Consider the following 9,290-nt stretch of genomic DNA (forward strand, 5'->3'; position numbering starts at 1 on the left):
AGATAATCAATAAAAAGGTTAACAAAAGAGAAATAATTAAAGAAAACTGAAAGTTGAATAAGTTAAGTGTTTTACTTGAAATCAATTGTTTGGCAGGAAAGATAAATTAATTATTTGTTATAATCAGTTAGAATCTTTATGCATAGATGGATTTCAAATGAAGGGATTTGAGATTCAAATATAGGAGAGATGATTGTAATAAATAGATTAGGAGAAGATATTGTATAGTAAGAAGATGAGTAATTTGCTATGATCTTTGTATAATTCTAAACCATAGTGTAAAGGCTGTCATTCATCATAATCTATCATGATGTAAAGCTCTTAAATTTAATCTTGAAATCCATATATCAACTATTATATCTAAACTTGAGCTATTCTCCTTGAATAATTAATCCTCAAATCCTTTCATCCAAAATCTACAAATCCAAACACAACGTAATAGAACTTCCATTCTTCATTAGAGCAAATTATAGGAGACGAAAGGGGGGAAAGGGGTTTCATAGAATGGATATGGAGAAAGGGGGAGAGAAAAAAGCTGCAGAGAGAGAGAGAGAGAGAGAGAGAGACATACCTTCAGGCGAAGTCGAGGGTAGGTCTTCTTCGCAGGGATGGTCTTCGAGGGATGGTCTTCGAGGTCGAAGAAGAACGTCTGCGTGCTGTCTCAAAAACAGGGGCTTTGGGGGAAAAAAAACCGAAGAAATTTGAAAAAAGGTCACCACCGGTTGAATAGGTTATGAATATTCCTAATTAAATTAATCGGTGGCTGAGATTAATTTATAAAAATCTGATGGTTTAAAATAGATGTGTATATGATGTGCACATCTTATTGAGGTGCACATCTTAACAGCTCCCTTATTCTTAACTTTACAATTTATAATTTGTAATTAGCCTTTCTACATTGAATTAGGTTTAAAGCTGTCTATTCTCAACTTTTCTTAGAAGCAAAAATTTTCTACACCAAAAACGACTTTTAGATTTTAAAATGGGGGAATTATATCCTAGTGGGAGAAAAAACATTTATTTTGGATTTTAATTATATCCTAGTGGGAGAAAAAACATTTACACAAATAGGAAGGGGCGAAAGCCACACTTGTACCCCCAACAATGCTAGAGGGCCACAATTTTTGTGATCACAATGGCTCAAAACTGTCAAAACGACGTCGTTTTGGCATGTTTTGCACTCAAAACGACGTCGTTTTGATAGTTTTGAGCCATTATGACCACAAAATTGTGACCCTCAAACATTTTCCCTTGTACCCCTACAACCTTTTACTTGCACCCCATCACAAAACCACTTGCACCTCACATATTTTTGTAAATTTTTTTTTTTTTTTTTTTGGTCAGTTCCACTTTGTTGAAATTCGCCCTTTTAAAAATCTCAAGTTGTTAACAAAAAAAAGTGCTAAAATGTTCATAATGAAGACTAGTTAATCATTGAGGTCTTTTGTCCTGTCACAAAGTTTGAATAAAATTAGAAGAAGAGGGCTGACTTTTGAGCAAAAGTCAAATAATTTAGTAGGTTAGCAAACATCAAATGCATTGTTGCTCTTTTATCTTTGTTTAGTTGGTTTTGTCATATTAACTTTATGTATGCTTGATATATTAATGAAGTTCTTATCGTTTGCCAAAAAAAAAAAAACACATCAAATGTATTGGACTAAACATCAAAGTCATCGCAACAATAAGGTTAAGTGTATATAGTTTATTACGCTAATGTTTAGTTTTTTAAGTTCATGGTTTATGTATCATTATTTAAGACATTTCACTTTCAATAATACCTACAATTAGCCATATATTTGATCATTAGTGGACATTTTCAGAGGGCCAAGTTAGTCAATAGTCCAATAAATTGCAGTGTTAGGATTGCATTTTAGGTTAAGGTGTCATTTGGCAACTCAATATTTTAGTCAAAAAGTTAAAAATAAAAAATAAAAAAAAAATCAACAAATTTTCAACTCATAAAAAAAACAAAGATTCATTATCATTTATCTACTTTTTAGAAGTTTTTTCGTAAAATAAAAAAAATCCTAAAAATTCATTCTCAAACATATTAATTTTTTTCATCACATATTTTTGCAATAAATAAATAAATACAAAAAATCACTTCTCAAACAGGTCCTAAATTGCAAAGAAAGGAGATTATAGGGTTTAATCGATCATTTGCTTTGCTTGCTGTAGTTGCAATTTTGATATAACTATTTTAAACTTACAATCTTGTTGCAGGCACACATTAAATGAGTTTTAAATTTTTGTATATTTTTTTTATTATATTTATCTTTATGTAAAATTTACATATGTATTTTTTGTTTTGCTTATTTTAGGACATTCTCAGTTGCATGTTGTAGACACCCTATTTGATTGATCCTAAGATTTCAGATGCTTGCAAGCCTCCCGATGATAAAATGACTTACTTCATTTTTAGAAAGTTTTAAGTTGTTTAGAGATGCTGTAATAAACTTGTTTTGGCCAAAAATTAACTTTTTATGAAAATTACAATTTTACCCACTGTTTTTTTGTCAAGAACCACCTTTTTAACTCCAGAAAATCTGATTGTGTTTTGATTGATTGTATTTTCCAAAATTAGTGACCAATTTTATCAAAAACATTGATTAGAATGCATATCGAGCTTACTTATGTTGCAAGCTAGCTAAAACCATAGGACCACGTACTTGTGCATGCAAGCATGGCACGTGTACCAAGGCAAAATGCCTGTGCGCGTGTTAGATGTGAGGGCGCACATTGTTTGTACGTGTGCACAATCGTTGCACATGCGCACATGGAAGCATTGCAAAGTTATTTTTGGTAATTCAATTTTGGTGCATTTTTTGTAGGAACGCCGGAAGGGAAAGCGATGAAACCCTAGAAGGGTTCCAAAACCTTCCTTTAGCTCTATAAATAAAGCCCCTCTCACTCTCTTTGAAGGAGTTACGACTTTGAATCATTCTTGTGAGCTTTTGAGAGCCAAACAACCACCCTCTCACCCTCATTTGCCCTAATTTTGAAATACACACCACCTATAGCATCTCTAAACCTCAAAGAGCCTCTAAGGACTGAAGAATTTCAACCATAACTTGAAACCCAAGCTTGAGGGAGACTTGCAAGTAAGGAACTCGGCTTTTCTTGCTCTCTTTAGCATTTGCCCTTTAGTTTCTTAAAACCAGTCAGTTAATCTCTCTTTCTTCTTATTTCAGTACCTCATCTTGTTCATTTTTCAATATATAATCATGTAGGGGTGTTAGAATGGCATGATCATCACGTAGTTTGTCATCTTTGCAAAGTTTTTCGTCTTTTCTCGTATGTTTCATTTATTTTATTAAAACATCATGTATTTTAGGCTTATTATAATCATATAATCAGCATGCATGACCCGATTTAAGCATCATGTAGGTTAGTTTTGCATTATTTTATGTGTTGCTTGTCCTTTTATGTATTAAATCATGTTAGAACCCTTAAACCAGGCCTAAGTACATATTTTGTATGATTAATTGCATGTTTAGGTCATATTTATTTCATGTATTGCATGTAAGACGCGTAAAATAAGCATCCAAGTAAGTCTTCTAACTCTTCATAGCATGTGCTTGTGCTTTTGTATTGCCTTTCAATAATTCACATCTATATGCTCTTTATATGCAAAATTGTTTGTTTTAATTTATGTTTAAGGCTATGAATTATCAAAATCCACTTTTTCTAATGAATTTATTTATTTATTTATTTATTTATTTATGTAAATATGGATTTATTCATTTACTCTAAAATAATATCCACTTTTCTTCAAATCACGTAATTTTAAGTTAGTTAAGGGATTTAGGTATAAAATAAATTTTTGTGAACAATTAATCATTAAAATCTTAAAATAAAGAATAAGTAGAGGTCAATCTTCGAATTAGGCAAACGAGAGTGCTTTCATGCAAATGGTCTTCTCTTTTTGTATCTAAGCTTCCGAACCTTGAATGTTTTTGGTTATGACCTACTAGGTCTTAACTTAATTTTTATTGTTAAAAATTTCTTAATTTCTCTTTAAAAATTAAGTAACAATTCTATATCAATAAAGCAAGTCGATGTGAAAATGTATACCTTAGACTCGAAAAAGGTATAGCGCCCAGGCATGCATGAAGCATTGATTTTCAAATTTCAACACAATGAAGTCTTGAGAGGGTTTTGATATCATTTCATTGACTCGGTGAAGTTGACGTAGAAATTGATATGTGATGGGGAAAAAAATGTGAGAAAGAAGAAGCTGATCTTACAGGCAGGTTTTTAAAACTCAATTTTTTTTATGTTGTGAATTGTCTTAGAGACTATTTGGCATAAATTAAATAAGTGTATTTATTTTGATCATATTACTTCTCTATTTTTTTGCACATCTCTTTGTAAAATGTTAAAAAGTATACTTTTAGATCGTTTTAAGCAACTCCTTAATTAAGAAAAATTAATTAGTACATCTAACTCGGGTGATAAACGGGTCAAGTCAACTGAAGTATTAAGTTATTTAAGTTTTGTTTGAAAATCTAACAAGTTTTAAAATATGTTTAATTTTGACTTATTTACATAATAAACCAATCTCAATTGAGTTTTTCATAAGATGAATACGAGCCAAGTTTGAATAATTTAGTTTTTTATGGTCCATATAATAGGTTGTTGGAGAGCTTCGGCGGTGTTCTTGGATGGTCGGAGCAGCGTGGTCTTTGTCTTTTACACGTGCGTTACGTTTTTTTGGTGTTGTTGATTAGTGGGGAATAGGTGTGGGAGGCAGTGTGTTATAATTTTTTTTTTTTTTTTTTGAACGAAATGTTATGGGGATTTTTAGCATTTTTTGAGTTGTGTAGTTAAGATTTACGTAACTATTTTTTTTTTTTTGTTTTCCTTGTGCCGTCCTTTGTTTTTATTTTTGTTATTTTATTTCTTTTAAAAAAAATACACTTGTGAGACAGAGAGGTTGATTGTGGGGATGCGAATTACCCAACATTTCGTCTCATACAATATCGCTAGTCTAATAGTTGTTCTATAGAACTTTCCTTTTAATTTAATGAGTACTCATTTATCGCATAGTACCCCAAACGCATTTCTCTACTTAAATCACTCAATCTTAATTATGTGGACTCAAGGTTGATCCTTGATATAACTTCATTTAATGGAATTTAAGGCTTAGTTTGATTTGATTTGATTATTTACCTAACAAACTGATCTTAAATATTTTTTAACAAATTAAACACACGTCGAACTTGAATAACTTAGTTCGTTTAGAGCATCCTCATTAAGCTCTTCAAAATCATTTTTTAGCTAATAAATTTCAAAAAATGAACTCTAGCAAACTCGTTTCAAGCTCGTCAAAATTTACGATAGTTACAGTAACTCGTTACAACAAGCGAGGCACTGTTCATCGCTACTTGTGTGCTACCGGATGTTTGCTCGAAAGTCCAGCCGGTCAACCAGTCAACGGCAATTTTTTTTTTTAAAAAAAAAATTTTTGGCTAGTAACTTATCAATTTAATAAAAAAAGAAAAGCTAACAAACATAATAATAAAATAATATTTAATAAGAATAAGTTAGAATAGAGAATTTGATACAGTAAGTATTAAAAAGTGACTAATTAAAATAACAAAATAATTTTAATTTGACCAAAAATTTAAAGAGATTGATATGAATACCCTTACTAACCTAAGTTTGACGAGGGTTACATAATAGCTAGTGGGCACACAACCAGATAACAAGGGATCATTAATTGTTATGATTTAATTTACTTATTTATTTTAACTGTTAACATAAATTTTATAAAACAGAATCATTTGAATGATATAGTCATAACATTTTAAAAATAAATAAATTACTTTAATGAATCTTTTGCTTTAAAATAAATAGATACGAATCTACCATATCATTCTATATAGATTTTTTTATTTTTTGAGATGAGAATTCAATATGTTTAAATTATGACATAATGAGGTTCTAATTATGCCGCATATGATTTTGATTACAATTTGTTACTTTAAATTGAATGTGGTTTTGATTATGATTTGTTATATAAATTTTTTAATATAATTTTGTTATAATTTGATTTTCTAATTATGTCACATATGATTTTGATTACAATTAATCAATTTAAATTGAATGTGTTTACAATGTGACCATGGTAATTGATCACTGATCACGACCATTAAAATATTCATGATCAATCAATTCAGTATGATGAAAATCATCAAAGCGATGTGGCTTCCATCAAAATTATGAGACACTCATTTTAAATTATTGATCAACTCAAAGATGCATTTCACGTAAAGACACGAATTAAAATTCTCAATAAAGGAGATATTGTGGAGAATTTAAATTTTAATTCAAAATCAAAAAATTTCTATAAAATAATAGACAAATTTCTCTTATCCTAGAAATTAAAATAAAATTGAATATTAATTTATTAGGGTTTCTAATATTAACACTCCCTCTCTGGAGCTTATAAATAAAGGTCTCTTTCATAAAAAGAGAAGACTCCTGGTTGAAGACTCTGCAAGCTCTCAAGCATTTAAGCATCAACCTCACCATCAAATTCGATTCATCATTTGTTTGTGATCAAGCCATTAAAGCTCACAATCAAACTTTCTTAGATATTCTTCATTCAAAGATTTGAAACTCTCAAGGCAGTTCAATTCAACAAGAGGCTTCTACAGCCATTTCATTACAATCAGTTTTGGAGATTGAATCAAAAGAAATTTTTTAAACATAAAATATACCACATAGGATTGTACCTACTTTTCAAATTAATAAAATTAAATTATTTATGCATTTATTTTTTGTTTTAATTGTAGGACAAAAAATTTATGTATACACCAAAAACAGGAGTAATTTGTGCCACTAATTTTGTCTTTAATTTCAGGGTACAGACACATGTGGTTATGGGATAAGCTCATCTCCATATTTTATTTCTCTATATCCTTGCATACTTCTTTTGTGGGTTCTCACCCCGTCAGACACAGATGATTCAAGCCGTCTACTTTGTTGGCCTCACAGTAAAGATTGTCCACACAAAAAAATAAACATTATTAGACAACTATAAATAACTGATTAAATCACATTTTATTTTTTAAAATGTATAGTTTAAGTTTACACTCATATGTGCCCTTCATTTTATAAAATAAAATTTGATCTATTCATGTGTTTATAGATGTCTAATGAAATTAATTTTTTATATAGATGTCATTTATTACGAGACTTATGAGATAGATGATTTGGATCATCAATGTAAATTTGAATTGAAACCACGCAAGAGATATGGATGGGTATAGAGAAAAAACTATAAAGGGGAACTTTATTAGTGCTTAGCATTTATTGTGCTAAAATAGTACAAGTCTTTGGCAGTATAGTGTTTTTTTCATTCATTCTCTATCAATTACCATTTACTAGTTATTTAATTTAAGTCAAAATTTTAAAATAAATGAAAGTTACATTAAATAAAGCAAACGCAATTCATAATGATGAAAAATCAGAAATTTTAGAGATGCCCATAACTACAATTATATCAATGTCAACTTTCTATTTATTTTTATCCGTTCTTTTGTATATATCCCATCTTTGTTTATTAAATTTTTCCATCAAATTACAAAATTGAAATTTGAGTCATTTGCATTGCTTTTTGATTTTTCTTTGATTAGATTTGAGTTCAGAAAAATCCAATCAAAATATAGTGTGAATAAAGTCTAACATGATCACCAATTTTAATTTCTTACAAGTTTAACTTTATATTCAAGATCAAGAACGAAGTAAAAAAATAATAATAATAATAATAACAAAAATTATAAATGAATTAAGTTGAGTGAGCTAAAAGTGATTTAGAGGTGATTTAGTTCTTACCCTTTCACCTGTGTGTCGACTACAAGAAAATACACTTTTGGCGACTAAAAAATTAGTCGCCAAAAGTATTGATTTTAGTCGCCAAAACACTTTGCCGACTAAATATTTTGGTCGTTGACTTTGTCAGGGATACATCGTCGCCGAAGGTATTAGCGACCAAAAAGCATTTAGTCGCCAAAAGTAGTACAAAAATACCGACTAACATTTTAGTAGGCAAAAATAACAGCTATTAGCGACGAAAAGAGTCTTAGTCGCTGATAACTGACATTAGCGACTAACACATTAGTCGCCCAAACGGTACATTAATTCGTTTAACTCACATCTTTAGCTACTAAATTTTTTGTCGCCAAAAATTAAAATATCAACGGCGACGAAATTATTAGTCGCCAATAGTGCAACTTCAGTTACTACATGTTTAGTCGGCTATGATTCTTCTATGTTTTGGCGACTAAAAATTTAGTCACCAAAAATATTTTGGATTTCAGCTACTAAACGGTTAGTCGCTATAACTGTTTTTGATTTGTTTTGGCTAATAAATATTTAGTCGCCAAAAGTCTTTTGAGTTTTAACTACCAAACATTTAGTCGCCATAACTGTTTTTGATTCGTTTTGGCTACTAAATGTTTAGTCGCCAAAAGATTTATTTCTTTTTTGCTACCAATTGTTTTGTCACCAAAAGCGTCATTTTGTATTATTGTTTTGTTTGTTTCATTTTACTAAGTTTCGTTTGAACCTGTATGTATCCACCACAACATTTAATACGTATACAACCTATATATATTATCACCTATTCCGTAATGCATGTTTCACTTACAACCATGAAACAAAAAAGAACACCTGCTATATATATTCCAACTACAAATAATAATGTAAACTTATGTACGAACCAACTATATATATTCCAATTACAAATAATAACGTCATACATTCCAAATACGTTACCAAAACAATGTTCTCTATACACAACATTTTTACTATACTATGCATTGTAATGACCATTTGACAAGGTACAAATTATTATGGTAATATGTACCACAACAAAAGGTAACCTACATTAATTAATACTAGAGCCATTAACACAAGCTCCAGAGAAATTAATACCACTAGAGCCATTAATACAAGCTCCAAAAATACTATGTACCCCACCAGAAATTATATGTACGATGCATCCAAATTCCACGGTTCATTGATTCTATACCACCAGAGCAATTAATACAAGCTCCCAAAATACTATGTACCCCGCCAAAAATTATATGTTCGATGCATCCACAGTCCACACAAAAAGTATAGGATGACAAAAAACTTCATAACTTTGCATAAGTGTGAATTATCTTCCGGGCAAAAAATTAGAAGATCCACATGTCAATGCCAAAAGCCATCTACACAACAAAAATTACACCCATTAGTTTCATTGTAAACAAAAAGTTATAGCTATCTACAAAACACAA

This window comes from Camellia sinensis, chromosome 2, assembly GCF_055761805.1.
Source record: "Camellia sinensis isolate YWXY chromosome 2, ASM5576180v1, whole genome shotgun sequence".
Classification (NCBI taxonomy): Eukaryota; Viridiplantae; Streptophyta; class Magnoliopsida; order Ericales; family Theaceae; genus Camellia; species Camellia sinensis.